Below are 24,524 nucleotides of genomic sequence, written 5' to 3' on the forward strand. Positions count from 1 at the left end.
CAAGGCTCCTCAGCACAGAGACTTCTTCCCGTGGGTTTCCACTGTGAAGAGGTCCTTGGATTCTGGTTCTGGCAGACCCGAGGACGGTAAGGCTACCGGCTCCCAAGCCGATGGCCCCAGGAGCTCTTTCGGGCGGTCCATCAATCCAGTTTGTTCTCTTCGGCTGCCCCAGTGGGCAAAGGATTGTCGTGCTGTACCTCCAAGAGTCAGTTCAAAGCACAATCAAAAACGATTACCAGCTCCACAGCTGAGGCCGCCCAGCCTACAGAGCCACCTCTGAGGTCGTTGTGCAGGACGATTCGACTACCGGCCAGCAGGCTGAGGGCTCTGAGCCTACCAGAGCGATCTCTGAGGTAGACGCTTGGTTCTAGGGCCAAGGAGTGCCCTTCCATGTCTGAGCTAGCACGTGGCGTGGGGTCTTCGCACGCTTCCTCACAGGTCTGGCGCAAGACCCAAAGATGGCAGACAAGCATGTAGCAGATCCTGCGAGGCCGGCGAGCATCTTGGATTCAGATCCTGTGCCTCTCCTGTGTCCTTCGCACACAGAGTGGGCCATAAATGAGGGTTCTAGTCCCTTTCCCTCTGGAAGCGGCAGAACCTATGATACAGGCGGTTGGTCCCTGCATGGTTACATCTACCCCTTGCAGCCTTATGGCTACATGCCCCGGGCTCCTAGATGCTTTGATCAGGAAAGGAGGTCCAGTGCTACTGAGGGCCATATCTCTCGCGATCCGGCTGTGTTGAGAATCGCTTCTTCAAGCATTTCCTCCTCCTCATGCGCTTCCCACAGATGACGGGACTCCTTAAGGGTATCGTCAAGGAAGTGCTGCCACAGGTTGTGCCTCTGCCTCTTGGCCCTCCTCCCCTGCCAGTGCCGCTACCCGTTCCTCCTTTGGTCCAGACCCTGCCGGTACTTCAGAGCCCACCTTCTGTACCAACAACACCTCCCCCTGCAGTCGCCCACGGACGACAGGTATCTTCAGGTCTGGCTCGGGGGGTGGCCTTCTGCTGCTGTATGCCAAGACCCGGACTCCTTTCTGTCTGAGAAAAGTGTGTGGGGGGGACAATGATGGCGACAAGGCCCAGGACGAAGAGCCTTTGGCCTCAGTGAAGGCGGTTCATGACAGTCTTCGGTGCCTTATAGAGTTCTTGGGGGTCCCTCAGCCAGAGCAGGCCCCCCACGAGTCATAGGTGTTGGTGAAGGTTATGGCCTGGCGTGCCACGAGCCGTTCGGCATTCTCCTCTGGAAGGATGTTCTACACTTGGCAAGGAAGGTCTGGGAGAAGCTTAGGCCCAACGCCCATATGAACAAGAAGTTGGACAGCCGGTTCAGGCTTTTGGATGGGGAACCAGTCCTCCTGGCCTCCCAGCCCCACTCTTCAGTGGTCGTGGTTGCGGCAGCTTCCTTTGTATTCTAAACCATTGTCTTCGCCCTCCTCTGGAGTGGCCACATCCAGTTGTCTTTCAAGAGGACAAAGCCCTCAAGTCTTTTGGCACGCGTTGCTACCTCAACTCTGGGCTGCGTTTGTGGCAGGCCAATACTGATGCCTGCCTGGCCTCGGTGAACCAGAAGCTGTGGTGAGGGATCAGGGAGTTCCTGCCCGACCTCCTTCTGTAGAGGCGAGCCTCCTTCAAGGCTGGGCTGGCGAAGGGCTGGCAGTTGCGCAGGACCTCATGGAGTCTTCGTTCTCCCACATCGGCACAGCCGGCAGAGGGCTGTATATGCGGGTCGAGATGAGGCACACAGCGTGGATGCATGCTACTTAATACTCCTCTAATGTGCAGGAGAAGATCCTAGATCTTCCTTTTGAGGGGCCGGATCTTTTTCGTTCGTCCACTGATGACAAGCTTATAAAACAGAAGACCTCTACGCAGACCGCTAAATCCTAGGCCATCCTGACTAAACCTGGACAGAAGTCCTTCCCTCAGAGCCAACGGCAGGACTGACTTCAGACCCCCCGCTTTTAGCTGCTTCAAGGGGTTTCGGGACGGCGGTGCAAGGAGGCCTGACTGGTCCCCCAGCGACCACAGGAGGAAACCGCAGAGGACATTGCGTGTTTTTTTCCGCTCCCACCTCAACCGCCAAAAAGCAATGACGTAACAGTCGGGGGACACAGCTCGCCTGTAGCGGGCTGGCTGGTTCTATTTCAGGACAGCTGGTGGAAGCGCTGTTTGCAAGAGTCCTTGGATCCTTTGTATAGTCTCCACAGGCTTCAGTCTTCCTCTACCTTCCTCTCCTCCTCTGCTTCAGATAGGGCCCCTAGACCTCTTACGGGAGATCCACTCTGTTGGAGAAGCAAGCGGTGGAGCTGGTTCCTCAGACAGACAGGGGCTCCAGCTTCTACTCCAGGATTTTTGAAGGTACTCCAGAACAACCAAGCTGGCCTGCGGGGTAGTCCTGGACCTGTCATTTCTTGACCTATCTTTACCACTCGATCACTTCAAGATGATTACTTCTGGCCAGTTCGACCACATCAGCATGGTGGGTCCAGCACCTTCTGGTACCGATGGCGTCTTGCGTGCTCACAGTTCGGCACGCCTGCCTAAAGCTGAGTCACATCCAGCTCCACCTGGTGGCCAAGTGAAACCAGGAGACAGGGTCTAAGCTGGACAGAATTCCAGTTCCCCTGTCCCTCCTCAAGTATCTTTCCTGGTGGCTGATGGACTGCAATGTGGCAGCGGGAGCCCCCTATACCCTGCAGGACGCCCTCCTGCATATCCGTCTGCTCAAACAGGGCATTGGGCCTGGCTCTCATTGCTTTCTGCTGCTCGTCCAGGGCAGGACGGATAACTCCACGATAATGTTTTACTTGAACAAGCAGGGCGGCACCTGGGAATGTGCCCTGTCAGAGGGGATATGGATTCCCTTCGGCCCATCTCCTGGGGGACAGCAACGTGGAAGAGGACCAGCTCAGCGCTTGGGGTTAAATACCTATGAATGGGAGTTACACATCAGCTGTCTGTTGGCCCTGTTCCAGAGTTTCCAGATCTGGACGTATTTGCATCTCCTCTGAATTCTAAGTGCCCCCGTTTTGCTGCATGGGCAAGACCAGGGTCAGGGGTCTCTTTGGGGGGACGCGTTTCAGCTCTGGTGGCATGGCCGCAGGTGCTATGCATTTCCTCCTCTGCGCTACAGCGGACCCTCCGCAAGTTCTGGGCTTTGGTGGGCTGCCGCTTCATCCTGATTGCCCCTCACTGGCCGTCGAGGGCTTAGTTCTTGGATCTGCTACAATTGTGCACCCAGGGGCCAGTACATCTTCCGATCCCCAGCATCGGCTTCCTGACACAGCAGGGCGCGGTGGTGTAGCACCCAAACCCAGTTAGGCTGGCCCTAGCGGCCTGGTTCCTGACGAGCCCTGACAGCACCACACTCGGTTCTCAGAAGACAACTGGGACATCATACAGAAGGCAATCTACGCAATCTCAGTACAAGAGTAAGTGGACTAAATTTTGCCACTGGGTTCATGACAAAGGACTTGTTCCCCTCACATGCTCCCTGGACGACCTGCTGGCTTTTTCAGCACATCTGGCTTGTTTTGGGGGAAAGGTCGATACCTACCGCACCTATCTGGTGGCCACTGGAGCTTACAAGAATTCCCCAGAGCATGTTTTTTCACCAGCCATTCCGGTGGTTAAGGCGCGTCAAAGGGTTGTCCAGGCTATTCCCTCCAGTGCGTAGGCCGTATCTGGTCTGGGACCTTAATGTGGTTCTGGCGGCATTGCAGTGCAAGCCCTTCGACCCAATGGCCTCGATGACATCCGGCTGGTGGCGCTAAAGACTGTTATTGGTGCTACTCACTTTGGCATGCAGGGTCAGCAAGCTGCAGACTTTGTCATCCTGTGAGTCCTTCACCATGTTTCATAACGACATGGTCATCTTGCGCAATCATCCAAACGTCTTGCCGAAGGTGGTCTCTCCCCTCCATTTGAATCAGGAAATGTACTGATGTTCTTCCCAAAACCGTGGTCTGAGGCCAAAAGGGCCTTGCATTCTTAGACCTCAAGAGAGTCCTCAAGTTCCATCTCTCACAGATGAAATCCTTCAGGAGGTTTGAGGCGTTGTTCATCACCTTCGGGGGCACGTCTCCCGGCACCCATGCTTCCAAAGCTTCTATCGCCCGTTGGATGGTCCAGGCCATTTCGGAGGTGTATACGGCCATGGGCAAACCGGTTCTTGCGGGGATTCATGACCATGCAGTGAGTGCTAAGGCCACAGCCATCGCTTTTCAGAGACATGCTTCTCTGGTTGGTGTACCTGGATCTTCACAACACCTACTTCAATGTTTAGATTCGTCTCAAGCACTGGATGTCGCTGTGATTCATGGTGTGGTCTTCCCACTACCAATTCAAGGTCCTGCCATTCTGCCTTTCACCAAACAGCAGTGTTTGCTGCCTACCTCAGGAGTGAAAGCATCAGTCTTTCACTCCCTTACGACGGGCTCGTCCAAGCTCGCTCCCCGCACTCAGTGTCTGCACATATGTACTGCACTTGCAGCCACTTGGAGATTTTGGACTTCTCCCTGAATGTCAAGAAGCCCCAGGTTCCACCTTTCCAGTCGCTCCATTTCATCAGTGTGCTCCTGGACACTTGCGTGGGCAGGGCTTTTCCTCCTGAGGATCAACTGGCAAACATCTTCAAGATGGTTCATGTCCTCCAATCCCAGGAGTGGTTTACGGCCTGGGCCTTTCTGTACCTATTGGGTCTCATGACTTCCTGCATTTTAGTGGTGCCGGAGGCTCTGCTGTGCATGAGGTCGCTTAAGTCGCTGATATGTCGTAAGTGGCCTCAATTTCAGGAAAACACGTCTGACCTTTTGCGTATGGTGGTCCCCGGGGGACTGTCTACTGAAAGGGTCTTTGCTTTGGCAACCCTGGCCCAAGCTGACTGTGGTCACAGCTGCGTTCTTGAAAGGCTAGGGCACGCACCTGCTAGATCCTGACAGTAGGCTTACTGTTGTTCCCCTTAGAGACTTGCAAACATATTGGATTGCTTGGATTGAGGGTGGTAAGGCTGGCCCTGGTTACCATCCTCCCCACAGTGCAGGTCAAGTGCGTACTGGTCCAATCTGACAACACAGTGGCCATGCATTACCTCAACAAACGAGGTGGTGTGGGGTCTTTGTAAGACAAACAATTTGACTGTGGTTCTAGGCTCTAGAGAACAATGTGTCTCTGAAAGTGGTCCTTTTGCCTAGGAAAGAGGAGGCAGATGTTGGTCTCCCAAGAGAGGGAGCTATGCCAGAAGGTTATGTAGGACATCTTTTCCTTTGAAGGGTAGAGGTGGACTCATCAGGTAGACCTTTTCCCGTTCTGTCTGAACAGGAAGTGTGAATTGTTCTGCTCCAGGGACGTTTCTTCAGCAAGGGGCTCTGTGGGACGCTCTGATGCTAGACTGGAACTTTGATCTTCCCTATACGTGTACTTTCATGCGGCTAATTCGCAGGAGACTGTGACTGTTTGTATCCAGATTGATTTTGATCATGCTGGACTGGGTCAGGAGGATATGACACCAAGAGCTTCTGGACATGTCCATCTGTCGTACTGGCATTTCCCATCGAATGTGGACCTGCTCTCTGAGTCTTAGGGTGGGCACTCCATCCGAACCTCATCAGTCTGAACCTTCAAGCTTGGCTGCTGAGAGGCAGAAATAATGGGAGTGGGTATTATGGAAGGACGAGCGGAGGGGATCCTTCGGCGCCGCCGAACACGTGGCCTGGCCTCGCCGGCCATACACAGTAGGGAGAGTGGGGTTGTGTGGTCTTTCTTTCTTCTTTTTAAGAATGTCTTTCCCTTTCCCCTCCCTCTCTTTCGAGGTCGTAGTCACACTTCTTGCCCTCAGCTATGGAGAGGACGCCATTTAGGTTTTGCCCGCTTTGCAAGGGTAAATATACCTTGAAGGATAAGCACAAACGGTGCAACCGTTGCTTACCCCTCGATCACCAGGAGGACGGCTGTGCGGCCTGTAAATTACTAATGCCCAAAACTCTAAAAGACCGCAGGGCCAAAAGGTGGGCGGCCTACGCCATGTCTAGGCCTGACTCCTCGCCCGCTGCCGTCGCCGCCGAATGTGACGAGGACAGTGAGTACACGGCCCCCGTAACGGAGGTTGTAGACCTCTCAAAGGAGCGTTCACGCTCCTCATTGTCCGTCCCCGGCCCCGACAAGCCCGGCTCACGCCCAGCTTATGGGGATGAACACCCCGGCGACAAGGACGCACACGGAAAAAGACCAAAGCACATACCCCCGGCACGCATTCGTCGAAGACTAAGGCAGCCATAGCGCCAACGGGGGCGCCGGGCCTACCGGCGTCTTCTGCCGACCGTAAGGGTCGTCAGCCCTCCCCGCCACCGCGACTGGGCATTCTAAAAATAAGGGCGCTAACACCAAAACCTCTGGCGACGCGAATCGTAAGAGCGCTCGCGTTGCCTGCAAGGACTCGACAAGCAAGGACTCGACGTTACATAGCGCGACGGCGACCGATCCCTCGGACGAGAGAATGATCGCCGAAAGCCTCGTGCGCACAGCATCTAAGGACGGCCAGAGACGTACGGCGAGTGAGACGCCGAAAACCGCGCACAAGGCCAAAGATACGCCGAAAGTGCCGGAAAACAGATCAGGCTAGTTCCCGACGCCGACGGAAGGCCCTAGCCAGCGAGAATGCTACTCAGAAGGCGAAGGCTCACTTTCTTCGACGTTATGGGACAGAACCAGACAACTACAGGAGGAAGAAACTCCTTTTTCATTCCCAGACCGTCCTGGCCGACCTCAGTGGACCTTTGAAAGGTTCCAGACCTGTATGGATAAACTAGACAGGTTCATGTCCATCCCAGAAGACAGGGCACTGAAGAGACCAAGGGAGGCACCCCTGGAAAGTCCAAGGGCTAAATACCAGAAGTTTTATAACCCCATACAGGAGGACATATACTCTTACGACCTCACAAGAAGAGGAAGGTTTTCACTAGGACACTAACCTAGGTGAGGAGGGATTCCAGGAGGACACAGGCGAGGGCGACCCAAATCCCTGGCAGTCACCAGCTAGGTCTACAGACACAGGCAGTAGCAGTATAGTCATCAGGTCTACTGAAACTACACCAGTCAGGAACCCTTCGCCTGTTGATGATCAACCCACCTTCAACGCACTGCTGAAGAAGGCAGCAGCACATTTTGAACTTGAAACTGGGGAGGTCACCCCAGACACCGATTTTGTGGAGAGGATTATCAACGAAAAACCCCCCACTAGCCAAACTATCCCCATCCTCGCCTCAATTAAGAGACGTTATTGCCCCTTCTCTGTCCACTCCTGCACTGGTGAGAGGGGTCAATCCGAGGATTGAGAAACTGTTCTCTCCCTCAGACCCATTATATATTAAGGTTCACTCAATCCCGGACTCCCTGGTCGTGACCAACACCAGGAAAAGGGCCCGAGTCCCACTATCTACAAGCGAGGCACCCCAGTTAAAGAGGGGAAGACGCTTTATGCCCTAGCCAAGAGAATCACCACCTCTGCAGCATTCTCTACCAGAATGGCCAATAATAACACACTATTGGCAAGCTATGCTGATGCTCAATGGGGAAAGCTTAGACAGGACATTGAAGAAGCTCCCGAACCCCTAAGAACTCGTTTGCTGGCTACAGTTAACGAGGGCTCTCTGGTCAACCAAAGCATCGTCAAGAATACCCTCGATGCAGCAGAAACGGCTGGCCGCACTCTGGTACAAGGAATTTTGCTGAAGCGTCACGTCTGGCTTCGCAATTCGGGGTTTAAGGCAGAAACACAAGCGTCCCTTATTAATAAGCCCATAGAGGAGTCCAACCTCTTTGGGAAAGCAGTTGATGACGTGCTGGAGAACGCGAAGAAAGAATTTGACACAATAAATACCTTAGACCAAATTTCTAAACCCCCTAACAGGCGGGGATTTGGTAATAAGCGCTTTTTTCGTGGCCAACGCCAGCAACAAAACCAACAACAGTATTCTGCCAGCAACTACCAAGGAAATAGTGGCCAGTACAATCAGAGGGTTCAACGCCGTGGCAAAGGGAGAGGCTGGGGTTCCACCCCCAGAGGCTCCCAAGCCACCAACACCACCAAGTGACGCGAAGATTCGCGTCCCCTCCTATGCAACGCTGGTCGGGCCGGTTAACATCCTTTCTTCCAGCATGGGAGGGTATAACATCAGACCGCAGGGTGCTTTCCACCGTAGCCCGCGGCTACTGTATAGAGTTCAACAGTTCCCCAAGATACAGAGCCCCGAGGGGACCCCGCATGACACCAGAACACCTTGCCATCCTTCTCCAAGAAGTGGACCAACTGCTGGAAAAAGGAGCCATAGAGGTCGTGCCTCTATCTCAGGTAACGGAAGGTATTTATTCAGTGTACTTCCTTGTACCCAAAAAGGATCTAACCATGCGCCCTGTATTAGATCTGCGCCCAGCAAACAAGTTTGTCAAACCCCAAAAGTTTCGTATGGTGACCTTAGAGGAGGTGATCCCACTGCTATCACAGGGAGATTACATGGCGACACTGGACATGAAAGATGCATACTTTCACATTTTAATGTTGCCAGCGTACAGAAAACACCTCAGGTTCATGATAGAGGGCAAACACTATCAGTTCAGAGTGCTACCCTTCGGCATAGCATCTGCTCCAAGGGTATTCACGAAGGTACTGGCAGTGGCAGCGGCCCACCTGCGCAGGTTATCCATCCCAGTATACCCTTACCTCGAGGACTGGCTCATAACAGGGGACTCTTACGAGACATGCTTCTCAAACACCCAAAAGACTGTAGACCTTTTGTTCCAGCTGGGCTTCTCCATCAACGAGAAGAAGTACAGGTTATACCCCACCCAAGTCAAACAATTCCTAGGGGCTCTAATTCGAACAAAGGACGGCCTCGTCTTCCCCACCAACCAGAGGGTCCCCAATATGTGGCAGGTTGAGAGGTGACGGTGCGCAAAGCAATGCGCTTGCTAGGAATGATGGCGTCGTGTATTTATTTGGTACCTCACGCGCGCCTGCGTATGCGCCCAATGCAAGAGTGGCTCAACAGCCAGTGGTGTCAGGCCAGCGGACAATGGGACGATCTAGTGGTGGTCTCACAGGCCTTGGTTCTCTCGCTACGGTGGTGGTCAAAGGAAAACCTGATAATAGGGAAACCTTTTGCCACACCTGCGGTGGAGGCCACTCTAACCACGGACGCATCGCTCACAGGATGGGGGCTCACCTATCCCATCAGACTGCTCACGGAGTGTGGACTCCGAGCGTAGCATCCAAGCACATAAACCTACTGGAGCTACTGGCGGTGTTCAAAGCACTAAAAGCCGTCCAAGAACACCTACAAGGGAAGACAGTGATGGTCCTTACAGACAGCATCACAGCCATGTACTACATCAACAAGCAGGGGGGCGCCCACGCTCCAGGACTGTCCAAGCTGTCCTAGAATATATGGAAGTGGGCTCTCAGACACAACATGTTCCTACTGTCACAACACGTACCAGGGGAACTCAATCTGCTAGCAGACGAACTCAGCAGAGACTTCCCCCTGCCCGAAGAGTATGAATGGCGATTGCACGAAGACATCGTCTTAGACGTCTGCACGCAATGGGGATTCCCCGAAATAGACCTATTCGCAACTCTGGAGAACTCACAATGCCAAAGTTACGCCTCCAGGTACCCCCAGAACCAGTCCAAGGGGAACGGTCTGTCAATTCAATGGTCAGGGAAATTTGTTTACGTTTCCCCCACCCCCCAACTCCCCATCTCAACAAAGTTGTGCACATGGGCCCGGCAGCCATGGTTCGCTCACTTGATGGAGATGTCCCCATCTCCCCCAGTGAAACTTCCCTGCCCATACAACATGCTGTCACAGGACAAGGGCAGGACACTGCATCCATGCCCTCAGACCATGAACTTAGCAGCCTGGCGCCTGAGATCATAGAATTTGGACATCTACAACTCCCGCAGAGATGTATGGACATCCACAGGGAAGCCAGAAAACCTCATACTCGCCACTGCTATTCTAGCAAGTGGAGAAGATTTGTCATCTGGTGTAGAGGAAAGAGCATCAACCCGGTTGACTGATCTCCCACACATATTGTTCTGTACTTGACCCATTTATTGGATTCAGGTCTAGTGTTCAATTCCATTAAAGTCCACCTGGCGGCACTTTCTGCAAATACCACTTCCCAACTTAAAGTGTCGTGGTGGAAGATCCCAGTTATCAAGGCCTTCATGGAGGGGGTAAAGAGAATACACCCTCCAATAGCTAACCCAGCTCCCGGATGGGACTTAAATGTGGTACTTACCAGACTCATGGGCTCGCCATTTGAACCCATGCACAAGGCAACTCTTAAGGACCTCACTCTTAGACTGCTTTTCTAATAGCTATCACCTCCATTAGGAGAGTAAGTGAACTACAGGCTCTTTCTGTTCTAGACCCCTTCGTAACAGTTCACAAAGATAAGGTGGTTCTACGCACACACCCAAGGTTTGCACCGAAATTCATCTCGAAATTCCATGTAAACCAGTCAATCGAACTACCAACGTTCTTTCAAACCTTCCAACTTGGGAGAAAAAAGTCTGCATACACTGGATGTACGCAGAGCTGTCATGTTCTACATGGAAAGAACCAGGCCACTGAGAAAGACTAATCAGTTCTTTGTCTCAGTGACAGCAGGAAGAGAAGGAGATGCAGTCTCAAAGTCCACTATATCTAGATGGATTGTTCAATGCATCACTCTCTATTACACTCTTGCTAAGAGAGAACTACCCTTCAAGCCAAGAGCACATTCTACTCGAGGCACTGGGGCATCCATAGCATTCATTGCAAATGTTCCCCTTGAGTCCATCTGCAAAGCGGCTACCTGAAGTTCTGTGCACACCTTTACAAAACACTACTTTCGAAGGGATTGTGTCCTCCGACGTATTCCTCATCTTAGATATCTCCTTCCAGCTCAGCTGGCCTCGGAAAAATTTTTCTCTCTAGAGGGCGCTGCGCGTCGACGTCCTCCCGAGTCGATGTCCCTCGACAGCCGCCGTATCGACGTCGACGTCATCCTGCCTATAAAGGCCGCGCGCAGCGTCCGTTGCTCAGTTCCGTTTTTCCACGCTTACTCAGTGCCTCGGAATACCGTTGCTCAGTTCTTGTCAGATTAATCCTATTTACCTCGAGTTATTCGATCCGTACTCGATGGCTTCCTCGTCGGAACCGACAACTCCTCGATCCGGCTTCAAAAAATGCCGAGATTGTGGGAAAAAGATGTCGCTGACTGACCCTCACAGAGTTTGTCTGTGGTGTTTGGGAGCTGAACACCATTGTTCGGAATGCGAGGACTGTATGTCCATGACAGCTAAGGCCCTGAAGGAGCGTAGGGGGAAGCTGGAGAAAGGTAAGACTTTTAAAGCTTCTTCTTCGTCGACGAAGTCGAGACACTCGTCTCCTCGTCACCATTCGCGCTCCAGGTCTCAGAGTGGGTCCCATCACTCCTCGAGATCGAAGCACTCGAAGATCCCCTTCTCCGTCTTCCTCTTCCTCTGTTTCGCCAAAAAGAATCCCTTGCCCCACAAAACATAGTTCCCGGGCTGAATGGGAGGAATTCCGCAAAAATATGATGAGCGTCTTCAAGAAAGCGGCCTCGACCCCCTCGAAGACTGCCGAGAGCGATGCTCTGGTCGAAAGACCCGAAGGTCAAAAACGCAGCAAGTCGCAGTACCCGGCGAAGGAAACCTCTCGAGCGCGTCTCAAACCCTCGAGGAGGACTATGACCTCCAAACCTTCCTCGAAGGTTCCGTCGACGCCGTCGACGAGGGTTCCGTCGACGCCGAGGTCGGTGTCTTCGACGCCGTTGTCGAAGGGACCTTCGACACACGGGTCTGTCGACTCGACGCCAGCTTCGACACCGGCGTCGACGCCAAGAAAAGTCACGGTCACGACACACCCAGTGACTATCCCCAGGTCCTCGATGGCGATGGCTTCGAGATTGTCGAGTAGAATCCCAATTCTGTCGAGGTCATCGAGCCCTCCGCCTTTGTTTTCGACGCCACGCTCGAAGCCTTCGGCGTCGACGACATCGACGTTTTCGAGGCCGATAATGACAAGTTCGGCGCCCTCTGCCTTGGATATGGGATTTACTCCCTTTATGAGTTCAGAACAATTGAGAACTATGTCCTCAATTTTGGAAGAGGGTGAATTGTCTGAACAGGAAGACACATTTGAGTTGCAGGGACCTGTAACCCCAATTAGAGAGGAATTTTCCTCTGAAGAACGCAGGTTAAAGGATCTTCATGATTCCTTACATGAGGCAAGTGGGTTAGACACTTCCCCTGAGGTGGAGTTTGCTAGGCCAGACCCGGGGGAGCATGCTGAAACCCCCTATAGAGCCTTAATGGCCAGGATCACAGAGTTCATGGGGTGGTCTGCACCTTCACAATCTTTCCAACAAGATGACCTCACGGATATTCTTGACAAGGGCCCACAGGAGGATCCTGTGGTGCCTTTTCATAAAGCTCTTCAGAGGAAGATCATGACAAACTGGGAAATCCCAGATGTCGTACCAGCAGTAAATAAAAAACTGTCTACAAAGTACAGGGTATCTTCTACAGACCCAGAGTTTTTGTCTAAACACCCATCCCCAGAAAGTCTGGTGGTACAGGCAGCAACCTCTACCGAGGTCAAGACGGCTTATCCTACCGTCCCACAGGACAGGGAGATAAAAAATATGATGCTATGGCAAAGAAAGTCTTTTCAGCATGTGGCATGGCGTTAAAATCTGTTAATGCTACTTGCACCCTTGCTAGGTTCAGCCATACACTTTGGGAGTGTGCTTCTACAGCGGCTGACTGCATCCCGGAGGGAGAAGAAAGGGATGCGTTCCTGAATATTATACAGGACGGTAAAGACGCTATGTGCGAATCCCTACAGACGGGCATTGATTCGGCTGACAGTATCAGCAGAGCAATGGCGGCAAGTACATCAACCAGGAGATTCGCTTGGTTGAGAAAGTCCGGTTTTGCCCCAGATGTGCAAGCCAGGCTCTTGAACATGCCATTCGATGGCTCTTCTTTGTTCGGGAAAAAGGCGGATGACAGTTTAGAGAAACTGCAAACTTCAAAAAGCAGCAGCAAAATCCCTAGGAGCTGCAATCCGTCAGACTCCTTTTCGTCCCACCGGAACCTCTGCGAGGGGCAAGTCCTTTCGCTTCTACTCCGCATTCGGAAGAGGTAGAGGACGACCGGCTCAAAGGGGACAAAGAAGAACTACCCGAGGTAGACGGGGTAGATATTCAAAAGCCGCAGCAACAGCAGGTGCCTCTTTACCATCGGCATCTGCATCAGCCGCCCCAAAACCACTCTGAGGACTTCCCTCACAGGACACCTGTAGGAGGCAGGTTGACTCAACATCTGGCGGTATGGCAGGCTATCACGTCAGATGCTTGGGCATTGGAAACAGTTGCCCAAGGTTACTGCCTGCCTTTCCTACGTATACCTCAGAGTCATCCACTGGGGATCAGCTCTCAGAAAGCTCCAGATCCGCTCCTCTTGCAGGAAATTTTGGACCTGCTAGAGAAAGGTGTCATAGAACCGGTACCTGTAGCGGAGAGGAACAAGGGCTGGTACTCCCCTTACTTTCTCATTCCAAAGAAAGACAGAGGACTGAGACCCATCTTGGACTTGCAAGAATTGAACAAATTCCTCAGAAAAGACAAATTCAAGATGGTCACTCTTTCTCAGATCCTCCAGGCCCTTCAGTTCCAGGACTGGTTGGTATCTCTGGACCTTCAGGACGCTTATTTCCATGTGCCTATCCATCTCAAACACAGGAAATACCTGAGGTTCGCAATTGGCAACTCTCACTATCAATTTGGAGTGCTGCCATTTGGGCTGACCTCCGCCCCGAGGGTCTTCACCAAGTTAATGTCGGTGGTGGCTGCAAGTCTAAGGAGGGAAGGGATTCACGTCTACCCCTACCTGGACGATTGGTTGATCAGAGCCGTTTCTTCGGAACAAGCTCAGATCCAGCTAAATCACGTGTGCCACTTCCTTCACAGACTGGGCTTCTCCCTCAATTTAAAGAAGTCACAAATGATACCATCGCAGAGACTCCAGTTCATAGGAGCGATCCTGGACACTTCCCTGGGAAAAGTCTCGCCACCAGAGGTGAGGGCTCAAGATATTCTACAGATGGTTACCAAGTTCCAACATGCCCAACGTCTCCCAGCCTTCGACTTTTTGAGGTTGCTAGGCCTCATGGCATCCTGCATTTTCCTAGTGCCAGAGGCTCGCCTGAGAATGAGATCCCTCCAGTGGGCACTGAGGACTCAGTGGTCACAATTCTCAGGGAGAATGACAGATCTTCTTCAGGTTCCCGACAGAGTAGCTCGAGACCTTCAGTGGTGGGCCTGTCAGGAGAACATTCTGAAAGGAGAACAGTTTTGGCAACCCTGGCCGGAGATAACAGTAGTCACGGATGCCTCACTCACGGGGTGGGGAGCCCACGCCAACGACTTGACCATCAGCGGTCGTTGGTCTCCATCGGAGTCCAGACTACATAACCTGTTAGAGCTGAGAGCCATCAGACTTGCGCTGAAGGCGTTCCTGCCAGCTGTACAAGGGAAGAACGTCCTGATAATGACGGACAACACAGTGGCCATGCATTACCTCAACAAAAGAGGAGGCGTAGGATCACTACCCCTGTGCAGAGAGGCTATGCAGCTCTGGTTTTGGGCAATCCAAGAAGGAATCTCTCTATCGGCAGTTCACCTAGCCGGAGAGAAGAACTTGACAGCGGACGCTCTGAGCAGGCAGAACACAGTCTCCCACGAGTGGGAGCTAGCTCAGGAAGTCCTTCAAGAGATCTTTGCCCTTTGGGGAACCCCTCAGGTAGATCTGTTCGCCACCAGCCTAAACAGGAAATGCGACCTGTTCTGCTCAAGGGAATTTCCCCCGAGAGGAGCTCTGGGAGACGCGTTCATAGTGGACTGGGAGTTTCCGCTTCTGTACTCGTTCCCACCGGTCCCTGTCATTCCTCAAATGATCAGGAGGTTGAGAAGATTCCGGAGAACCATGATCCTAATTGCCCCGGATTGGGCCAGGAGAACGTGGTACCCGGACCTTCTAGACTTGTCCATCTGCCCTCCAATTCGACTTCCACTCGGAGAGAACATACTCTCACAGAAGGGAGGTCAGGTTCTCCATCCAGACATCAAAACCCTCAACCTTTACGCTTGGCTTCTGAAAGGCTGAGGTACAAGGATTGGGACCTCCCTGATGATGTTATGGAGGTTTTGCTTTCGGCAAGGAGGCCAGCAACAAAGTCTTTATACCGCTGCCGTTGGAACAGATTTTGCAGCTGGTGTAGAGAACAGAATATCGACCCTTTTTCATGTGGTACACCAATGGTTTTGTCCTTCCTACTATATTTGGCAAATTCAGGCCTTCAAGTTGGCACCATTAAGGGCTATCTCGCAGCGCTATCCATCTTTAAGCGCACTGCGGAAGAACCATCCTATTTCAAATTACCCTTGGTAATACAGTTTCTAAAGGGGTTAACCAATGTTTATCCCCCAAGACCATTCCAAGTTCCCCTATGGGATTTAAACTTAGTACTAACTTTCCTGATGGGCACACCTTTCGAACCACTCCATTCTTGTTCGTTAAGATTCCTTACCCTTAAAACTGTTTTATTAATAGCACTTACATCTGCTAGAAGGGTGAGCGAATTACAAGCTCTTTCTTGTAAACCCCCTCACACAATATTTCACAAAGACAAAGTTGTCCTGCAAGTGAAGCCTAATTTCCTCCCAAAGGTGGTTTCTGAATTCCATATCACTCAGAAGATTACCCTACCATCTTTCTATCCTCCTCCTCACCCGGGGAAAGAGGAAGAGAGGTTACACAGGCTAGACCCTAGAAGGGCTTTAAGTTTTTACATCAGTAGACTAGCCAGAATAAGACAGGCAGACCAGCGGTTTGTAGGTCACGCAGGTCACAAGCTGGGGTTACCAATAACTAAGCAGACCATTTCCAGATGGATCATTCTAGCCATTCTGGAATGTTATAAACTGGCAGGGAAAGAGCCTCCTCAAAACCTTAGGGCTCATTCGACCAGAGGTATTGCAGCTTCATCGGCCCTCAAAAGAGGCGTGCCGGTTAAAGACATCTGTGCGGCCGCTACATGGTCGTCTGTCCATACCTTTACACGTTTTTACAATTTGGATTCCTCCTCCAGTCAAGAGACTAGGTTTGGAAGGGCTGTACTGCATTCTATTCATCAATAGAAGACAGCGTGAAGTCAGTACTCCCTCCTCCAATAATAGAATACTGCTATGGGAGCCTATCTAAGATGAGGAATACGTCGGAGGACACAATCCCTTCGAAGAACAAGTTACTTCTTACCTTGTAACGTTCTTTCGACGGGATGTTCCTCCGACGTATTCCTCATCGACCCTCCCATCCATCCCCGCAGTTCTACTTCCCTTGTTGTTGCAGCTTACGCTCCTTCAGGGTGATTAGTTTAGTCCAGAAAGTATTATTGTGGGCTACAAAACGGAACTGAGCAACGGACGCTGCGCGCGGCCTTTATAGGCAGGATGACGTCGATACGGCGGCTGTCGAGGGACATCGACTCGGAGGACGTCGACGCGCAGCGCCCTCTAGAGAGAAAACATTTTCCGAGGCCAGCAGAGCTGGAAGGAGATATCTAAGATGAGGAATACGTCGGAGGAACATCCCGTCGAAAGAACGTTACAAGGTAAGAAGTAACTTGTTCGTCTAGATGCACACTCTAGATCTGACTCCCAGGTGGGACAGGCAGTATTAAGACATCTTTTCTCTTCTGTTCCTTCTCATAACCCACCGCCAACTCCGGGTACTGCTCGCTAGTCTATGCACAGCATGTGATTCTAAGCAGATTAACAAACATCAGAAGACAATGTATTACTTACCGTAAAAGCATTTCTGATGGTTGTATCTGCTTAGATTCACATGCGCCCACCCTTCCTCCCCGCTCGGATGGAAGGAACATAGACATCTTTCTACATCTCTCTCTCTTTTCTGTACTCACTCACGTATAGAAGGCTCCCTCAGGGCAGAAAAAATACAAACAGAGGGACCTCGACACTTGAGGGATTGTGGGTACAACGCACGTCACTATAGGGATAGTGTTACAGACACGCCTTGTCGACGTCCCCTTTTCGACTACGAAAAACAAAATGCAATACTCCGCAGTGACCACTGGATGTCGGACCTATGCACAGCATGTGAATCTAAGCAGATACAACCATCAGAAATGCTTTTACGGTAAGTAATGCATTGTCACATATACATATATGTATATATATATATATGTGTGTATATCTGCTTAGATTACATGCTGTGCATACGCCGACATCTAGTGGAAGCTGCGGAGTATTACAGTTTGTTTTTTGAAACTCGAAAAGGGCGTCGACACAGGGCGTGCCAGTAATACTATCCCTAGTGTGGCGTCCACTGTACCCATGATCCCTGGTGCGTCTAGGACCCTCAGATTGTTTTTTTCCGCCATTCTGGTCGGCAGCATTTCGTGGAGTTCCCTGGCCTTAGCCATACTTTTGCTAAATATTGTTAAATTTACCCATTTCTCCACCCCAACGTCGAGTCACCGAACGTCCACACTCGACGCCGGCCCGGAGAAGAATTCGACCGTCAGCTGCACGACGGATTTGGGCCTAGGAAGGCCTCTGGCCTCGGCCGGGGCCTTGGAAGGCCGCTGGCCTTGGCCCTGAAGTCGGGAGAGTGAGGGGTGGACATACTCTACACTCTTTTGGTATATAGGTACATTCTTATATATTCCTACACTTACAAGCCCGCTGCCACAAGGTGCGTATGGAGGGTACCCCTTTCCAATTCTGCCCCAAGTGCAACCGCAAATACCCTTGGGTCGACAGGCACGCCACGTGCAATCTCTGCTTCCCGAGGTCCACCCCGAGGCGAACTGCAGAGCGTGTAGTAGGTTTAAACCCAAAACACTTAAGGACCGTTCGATCAAGCGTTGGGCCCACCACGCCAGGCGTCAAGAGGCCATGGCAGCGGAGGGCGCCTTCAGCGATGGCAGCGACGCCGTGCTTTCGGACGGCGAGGGCTTTATGGCGTCAAAAGGCAGCCGAGCGCAAGTCCCCAACCTCGGAAGGTCGTCCGGCAGGGCGGCTATGGGGAAAAGCCCGGCGACACAAGCGCTTCCCACAGCACTTACAAAACACATGAAGTCCAACCGGGACTCGCCGCGCACGTCGAGTTCTCGGAAAGAGGCACATGGAGAACGGTCCGAATCGGCGTCCTCTGGGCTTCTCGATCAAGATCGCCGCATGACTCCAGGCAATCATCCACTGTTGCCAAGAGTGCCTCGCTCCCCAAGGTAACGGAAGTTTGATCGTCGGAGGACGAAGCCGACTTCCATCCCCAGACCGCACTCCAGGAGTCGGCGCCCGCAGACCGCGTTACGGCGGCTCCCGAACCCCTACCTCCACACTCGAAGGATAGGGACACTACCCCCGAACCTCGACGCCTGGCGTCAAAAGGCTCCGTAGGGGCGAAAAAACAGGGAAAACACTCTTCCACTCACGGGGAGGGGGAAAAACAACAAAGGAAGCAGCCTCTGCCTACTCCCACACCTTTAAGACACTCCACTCCTCAGAAACAGACAGACAAGTCCAAGTCTTCTGCTATCACAAAGACCCCTACTCAGACCACCAAGTCTAGTCAGGATAAGTCCGAGAAACTTCCAGAAAGAGTCATCCCCAGTTCTAGAGAATGGTCTAATGATGACATAGACAGGGTCATGTCAAGGATGTCTCATTGGCAGATTTTTACGCAAAAAGACCTGAACACTTTCTCTCTTATACTCCCTGCGGGTCAGCACCCTCAGGCTCTAAGGATCCTATACCTCCAAGTAAAAAGTCCCGGTTTGAAACACCAACACGGTGTTCGGACCCCTTCTATGTACAGCCCTACTCTCAGTATCAAGGAGAGACATCCTTTTGTGAGTATCCAGATTTGGGCATGTTGGAAGAACTAACTGGTACGGGCTACTATGGGGATGATGAGGACCAAGAAGAGGATGAGGACGACCCGGAAACCTACAGAGTAGATTCCCCGGTAGAGAAGGAACCCCCGGTTACCGCCTCCCCTGTCGACAACCAACCTCTCCTGAATGAAGTTCTGTCTGGAGCAGCTGAACATTTCCACATTGACACCCAGGGTGCTCAAGAGGAGAGGGAATTCGCCGAAGAGTTAGTGGGAGAAAGGAGGCCTGTTGCTCAGGCCATCCCTATCCTGAAGTCTATTCAGAGGAGAATAAACCCTTCACTCGTAAATCCTAATCTCACCAGAGCAGTGAACCCCAGGATTGAGAAACTTTTCAGGGCAGCCCAATCAGACCCACTGTATATAAGGGGGCATCTGAAGCCGGACTCCCTAGTTGTTACAAACACCCGTAAGAGGGCTGGAACACCCTGGTCATCGTCCGAAGCTCCTCCCGACAAGGAGAGCAAGAAACTGTATGGGTTGGGCAGGAAAGTAGCCTACCAGGCAAGGATTGCCAATTCCACCACCCTGTTGGCCAGCTACAACTGCCATCCATGGGAATAAGTCTCGGCACTCGCCCCTGAACCCTTAAAGAGCCAGTTGGCACGAGTTTCGGCGGAGGGAAGAGCCGTGTCCGGTTGCATTCTAAAGGAAACCTTTGATGCCGTGGATAACGCCAGCAGATTGATAGCAGAAGGAACTGTTATCAAAAGACACGCTTGGTTAAGGCAGGCTGGATTCAAAGCTGAAACCCAAGCATCATTGTTAGATAAACCGGTGGAGCCGGATCTGTTGTTTGGTAAGGCGGTCGAGGATGCGCTGAAAAATGCCAAGGGCGAGTATGAAACACTCAAATCCCTAGGCCAACTAACCAATAAACCCCCTAATTAGAGAGGGAATGGCAATTTTCGTCGCCCACGCGGCCAAAATTCCCAGAGAGGATCTAACTATTCCCAGGGGCAGGGTACACCGTGGAGCAATAATAACCAACAGTCTACCCAGGGTTACGGCAGGGGTAATAAAAGAGGACGTGGGAAAGGTAGAGGCAGCCCCAGTAGAGGAGGTGGCACGCCTCCACCAAAACAGTGACGCTCAGTTCAGGGTCCCTTCTCACGCAACCCCAGTAGGGGGACGCATTTCCAACTTCACCCAAGCTTGGGAAGGGATCACATCAGACAGATTGGTGCTGTCCACAGTATCCGCAGGGTACTGCATAGAACTGTTAGAGCGTCCCGACACCATCCTCCACGACAAAGAATACATTCTTTGGACCACCAGAAGATCCTCCTCAAGGAGATCGTCAATCTGCTAGCAAAGGACACGATAGAACTCGTCCCGGGACACCAGGTAAACAAGGATATTTATTCAACTTACTTCCTTGTGCCAAAAAAGATTTGACAATGCGCCCAGTATTGGACTTACGGCCTGCAAACAAGTATGTCAAGCCCCAAAAGTTTTGCATGACTACTCTCCAGGAGGTAATCCCCCTCCTAAAAAAGGGGGATTACATGGCAACATTGGACATGAAAGGTGCCTATTTTCATATTTCCATGTTCCCAGCGCACAGAAAGTACTTGCGCTTCAAGGTGGACAGTCGGCACTACCAGTTCAAGGTACTGCCATTCGGGATAGCTTCGGCTCCAAGGGTATTCACCAAGGTACTGGCGGTGGCAGCAGCATACCTACGCAGGGAGGCAATCCCGGTGTACCCTAACCTGGACGACTGGCTCATCACGGAGGAGACCCCAGTAATTTGCAGAGCAAACATTCAAAGGACAATCGACTTCCTCTTCGAATTGGGCTTCTCAATAAACGTGAAAAAGTCAAGTCTTGTGCCAAGCACATCCAAACAGTTCCTAGGAGCTATCCTAGACACTCAAAAGGGGTTGACCTTTCCTTCCAAGGAAAGAATTCGGAATATACTGCTGCAAATTCTGCAATATCAGTCCGGTCGCCAGATAACGGTACGCAAAGCAATGCGTTTGCTGGGCATGATGGCGTCATGTATTTACCTGGTCCCCCACGCGCGCCTGCGCATGCGTCCAATGCAAGAATGGTTGGCGAAACAGTGGTCTCAGGCAAGGGGTCATTGGGACGATCTAGTGGTCGTTTCGCCAACACTTGTACAAAGCCTTCACTGGTGGACAAGAGAGAATCTGTCCAAGGGGACACCCTTTTACGATCCCGCGATACAGGCGGTAGTCACAACCGATGCATGCCTGACGGGGTGGGGAGCTCACCATCTCCACCACACAGCTCAGGGTCTCTGGTCGCACTCAGTGGCCAAGAATCACATCAACCTGTTAGAGCTTCTGGCAGTATTCCGAGCACTTCAAGCGTTCGAGCCCTACCTGTTAAATCTGTCAGTGCAAATCCGGACGGACAGCACTACAGCCATGTTCTACCTGAACAAGCAAGGAGGGACTCGGTCGCCAAATCTGTCCAAGCTTTTTTTTTTTTTTTTTAAATCAAAGATTTTATTGATTTTCAAATTTAAACAACATTACATTCATCTCTCTACGCTCCAGGTATGGGACATGGGAGGGGTGAGGGGGAGGGGGGATGGCAGGGGAGGAGCGCCGCAGACAAGAAAAAACAATAACATTAACAATTTCAGCTTCAGGGACCATGGTACAACATTACGTCAGAGTTGACATCGGATGTCCTTGCGATATAGGGTGCACTTAGTAGGTTCAGTATTTCCCCTTTAGTGGGCCTCCGACAGTCTTATCGACTACGGTGCTTGCTCATGACTCTCAGTCATCTTCCTCCCACCTTTTCCATATTTTCTCTGCTTTTTTCGGGCAGCCTCTTGCTTTTTACACACAGTGCTCCATCACGGCACATATGTCCACATCCGTAACCCATTGTTCGTAACTGGGTGTTCGTTCCGAGCCCCACAATTGTGCAATGTTCCGCCTGAGGGTCGCCATCGCCGTGGACCATAGCAGCTTCTCATAGCGGGAGAGGTCAGATTCACCGGAGATCCCTAATAGCAATTGCTTTGGGCACTTCTGTATCGGTTTACCCAAGACTCTGGATAGTTTGTCACAGCATTTCTGCCAGAGCTGCTGGATATTACCACATTCCCATAGTATATGAAAAAAGGTACCTTCCCCTCGCTTGCAGCGCAGGCATCTTGCATCCAAAGCCCTCCCCCAACGGAAGAGGGCCACTCTCGGGTAGTATGTACGGTGCAGGATCTTCAGCTGGACCAATCGGAGCTTTGAGGAGATAGTTGTTTCTCGCGGGTACATCATGGCCTCCACCCAGTCCTCTGGCAGAAGCTGGCCTACATCGCGTTCCCACTTTGCTTTTAGACTGGAAAGTTCCGATGTCGCGAATGAGGTTATTACATTGTACATTGTGGAGGTAACCTTCCGCTCTACCCGATCTAGGACTATGTTGCGTTCTAGAGGGGAGCTTTCCGGCAGGTCTTGTATGGTCTGGCGATGAGCCGTCCAAGCATGGCTCAGTTGCATATGGTGGAACCTTTCTGTGTCCGGCAGGGAGAATTTTTCTTGCAATGTCTCGAATGTCGCTAGGTTGTCCTCATGCACGACATCTCCAACATTGGAGACACCGCGTTGGGTCCACTCGGGCCATCTTGGCAGCTTTCGTACTTCAGGGAGGTTGAAGTTGTTCCACAACGGTTGGGCCATAGTTATTTTCCCTCCCCAGCCCAGGTATCGAAGCGCTTCCTTCCAGACTCTCATTATGTGGAACGCCATGTCTGGTTTGGGAGGTCGGTCCAGGTCCCTGTAGAGGAGCTCTATTGGTTTCATTGTGGTGTTACAGTGGAGGCCCCTGATGTGTGGTAGGCCCCTGTCGCCATGAAGCAGATCATTCACCACTTCCATTTGGGCAGCCCAATAGTATGATTGCAGTCTGGGCAGCCCAATCCCCCCTTCCCAGATGGACCTCTCAAGAGTGGCAAGCGCGATCCTCGGGTGTCCACCCTTCCAGAGCAATTTTCGGAGGATGCACTCAATTTTGTGGAAGTCTTGGTAGTGAATGTACAAAGGTGCGTTTTGCAGGATGTATAGGAACTTGGGTAGGGCAATCATTTTGAACAGTGCCGCCCTTCCCAGCAGCGTCAGCGGCAGGGAGGTCCAGTGGCGAGTGTCATCCGCGAATCTTCTTATCAAGGGAGAGAGGTTCAGTGTTGTGTACTCCGTGAGTTGCGTCGTGACACGTACCCCCAAGTATTTGAACTGCTCCTTCTCGATCTGGTAGGGGCCCGGCGCTAGATCCTCCAACGGGGTGCCCCCTATAGGGAAAAGAATGGATTTGGACCAGTTCACGTGTAATCCGCAAAATACCTCGTATTGCCTCAGTAATTGAACAACCTTGGGGCACGATGCGTTCGGGTCCTTCAAGTAGATGAGTAGGTCATCCGCGTAAAGAGATATTCTGTCTTCCCAGCTTTCGGACAATCGGAAGCCCTCCCAGGTTTGAGTGTTTCGCAGCAGGATCGCCAGGGGTTCGATGGCAATGGCGAAGATCATAGCCGATAGTGGGCAGCCCTGCCTTGTTCCTCTTCCGAGCCTGAAGGGTTCCGATCGCCAACCATTGACCCTGGTCCTAGCAATCGGTGCTTCATACAGCAGTCGCACCCAGCTCATGAAGATTTCGCCGAAGCCCATGCGGCGCATTATGGTCCAGACGGCTTCCCATCTCACCATGTCGAAGGCCTTTTCAAAATCAATTGCTAACAGGGCTAGTGGCCCCTGTATGCTGTTGTCCCTTTCCAGCGCTGAAAATAGCCTGCAGAGGTTCATGCGGGTTGATCTTTGTGGCATGAAGCCGCATTGGTCCCGGTGTATCAGGGTGGGAATTACCTTTTTGTAATTAGTTTTGCAAGTATTTTGGTCTCAGAGTTAATGAGTGAAATGGGCTTGTACGAACTGCATCTCTCTGGGGGCTTGTCTGGTTTGGGTATCGCTACTATTGTTGCTTCTAGCAGATCTGGAGGGAGGATGCCCTTTTCCCGTGCATGCAGGTACATTTGCTGCAGTCGGGGCGCTACCACATTAGTGCCTACCTTATGCCATATCTCCACCGGGAAGCCATTTGGGCCAGGTGTCTTGCCGGATTGTAGACTAGAGATGGCATCCAGGATCTCATCCTCTGTGATCTCCCGCTCCCGCTCCAGCTGCTGCGCCTCATTTAAGGCCGGGGTGTCGATGTGATTCATGACCGTGGGGTCCATCGGAGTTGTGGGTTCACTATATAACTCAGCATAGTATTCCGCGAAGCCTTGGGTTATTTCCTGGTCCGTTGTTCCTGTATTCAATCCTTTTGCTTCGAGCCTCTGGACATGGCTGCGTCCCCGCTCCTTCCTTTCCAGCCACGCCAGCATCTTGCCTGCCTTATCGCCTGTGTCGTAGATCCTTGCTCTCATCGCAGTGTGTGCCTGTCTGGCATTATCCATTGCGATGCTTTGCAATCTTTTTTGTGCTAGCAGCAG

At 51.9% G+C, this 24,524-nt stretch overlaps 1 protein-coding gene across 3 annotated transcripts in view; it reads left to right on the forward strand.

The window, feature by feature from the left end:
• The window catches only part of RHOT1 (ras homolog family member T1), a 1,148,557-nt gene that overhangs the window by 1,034,533 nt on the left and 89,500 nt on the right, over positions 1-24,524 (forward strand). The window lies entirely within an intron of this gene.

Source organism: Ambystoma mexicanum, chromosome 3q (assembly GCF_040938575.1).
Source record: "Ambystoma mexicanum isolate Mex_15411 chromosome 3q, UKY_AmexF1_1, whole genome shotgun sequence".
NCBI classification, from domain to species: Eukaryota; Metazoa; Chordata; class Amphibia; order Caudata; family Ambystomatidae; genus Ambystoma; species Ambystoma mexicanum.